Below are 2,058 nucleotides of genomic sequence, written 5' to 3' on the forward strand. Positions count from 1 at the left end.
GCACGGGCCTCGCGGAGCCAAGCCCGGCCCCCCTGCGCCGAGGCTGGGGGAGGGACTGGACGAAGGACGGGAGAGGTGGAGATGGGAGGCGGGAGAGGAGGAGCGCGAGCTTCTGCGTCCCAGGCGCCCGGAGGGGCCCGGGCTGGGGGGGATCTGGTGACCCCGCCCGCGCGGGGGAGCAGAGATGGGTGGAAATCGTGGGCCGGACCTGCAAGGAGAGACTCGGCGGAGACCTTGGTTGGTCTGAGGTCGTCTGCAGGCAGCGGACTTTTCTCCTGGCTTAGGGTGGGAGAGAGAGGGGATGCCTGAAGTTAACGGGGTCTTCTGTTCCATCACTGCCCCAGTCCCGCCAGTTTTTCCTGCTTCAGGTTAGATTTTCCAACTTATCCCGGGGCCCCAAGGATAAGAAGCCATGTTTGGGGTTTGCGCTTCTCCAAATCCTTCAGTTCGGGATCTTTGAGAAAGAAGACCTCAGAGTCACTTCCAGCAGATGCTCCGGTTGCTATTACCTGCGGGAACAGGTGTCTGGGAAATAAACTTGTCAGTATGAAGGCTTTACTGCTACAAATATGTGAAGTCTGAACTGTGGTTCCCAGGGACTGGCCTTGGTTATGTGAGAAGGAAACCAGTCCTTTGATGGCCCTGCTGCCCCTCTTCCCCACGCGGCTCACTGCTTTGCCTTTCCTGACTCCTTTGCGTATCACGCCTTTGGTCACCACACTTAATTTCCCATTGTAACAGTTTACACCTGCATAACCAAGTACAACCCAATATAACCACCAAGGCTCCAGCCAGGAGAGTGGACTTGCGTTGAGCAATTTTTTTTCTTTGGAGTCTTGGGCCAGGTGCGGTGGCTCACGCCTGTAATCCCAGCACTTTGGGAATCCGAGGTGGGTGGATCACCTGAGGTCGGGAGTTTGAAATCAGCCTGACCAACAAGGTGAAACCCTGTCTCTATAAATAAATAAATAAAATAAAATAAAATAAAAAAGGAGTCTCTCTCTGTTGCCCGGGCTGGAGTGCAGTGGCACGATCTTGGCTCACCATAACCTCTGCCTTCCAGGTTCAAACGATTGTCCTGCCTCAGCCTCCTAAGTAGTTGGGCCTACAGGCACGCGCCACCATGCCCAGCTAATTTTTGTATTTTTAGTAGAGGCAGGTTTTCACCATGTTGGCTAGGCTTGTCTCGAACTCCTGACCTCATGATCCGCCGCCTTGGCCTCCCAAGCACTGAGCTACTTTTTTCCTTTTGGCTGATTGGGCAGCACAGCAGGGTGGGTTTTCCTTTCTTACTTATGGAAGACTCACTCATGGCCTAGCTGTAGTGGACTAGTTCTGTTACTTTGGACAATTTAAGTGCGTATTAGCTACTGCACTTCAACTAAATCCTTAATTGGAAAGTGAGCCCCAGAGAGAAAGAGAGAATTTAATTCAATTTAGCAACCTTTCTGAAATTCCAGCATGTACATAGCATGGAGACATCCTGAAAGAGCTTGAAGACTTGCATTTTCCTGTGGAGATATGGCTTGCCCTCAAGAAACATGGCAGCAAACAAAACAGCAACATTTCATCCTCCAGATCAGGGACTTTGTCTTATTCTCTTTGTGTCCAAAAAGCTTCTAGGTCACTTGGGCATACACATTAATCACTTGATACATAAGCTGCCAAAATAAGGCCTACCGTGAGTATGCAATAGTAATACAGGACAGAAGTTAGCATGAATAGAAGTGGAGGATGGCAGAGCACAGGGGCTCATGCCTGTATTCCCAGCACTTTGGGAGGCCGAGGTGGGTGGATCATGAGGTCAGGAGTTCAAGACCAGCCTGGCCAACATGGTGAAATCCCGTCTATCAAAGATCCAAAAATTAGCTGGGCATGGTGGTAAGTGCCTCTAGGCCCAGCTTACTCGGGAGGCTGAGGCAGGAGAATCGCTTGAATCTGGGAGGCAAAGGTAGCAGTGAGCCAAGATTGTGCCACTGCACTTCAGCCTAAGCAACAGAGCAAGACTCCATCTCAAAAAAAGAGAAGTATTAGAGGTGGGTTTTGAATCCAGGACTC

This window comes from Callithrix jacchus, chromosome 11 (genome assembly GCF_049354715.1).
Source record: "Callithrix jacchus isolate 240 chromosome 11, calJac240_pri, whole genome shotgun sequence".
Lineage (NCBI taxonomy): Eukaryota > Metazoa > Chordata > Mammalia > Primates > Cebidae > Callithrix > Callithrix jacchus.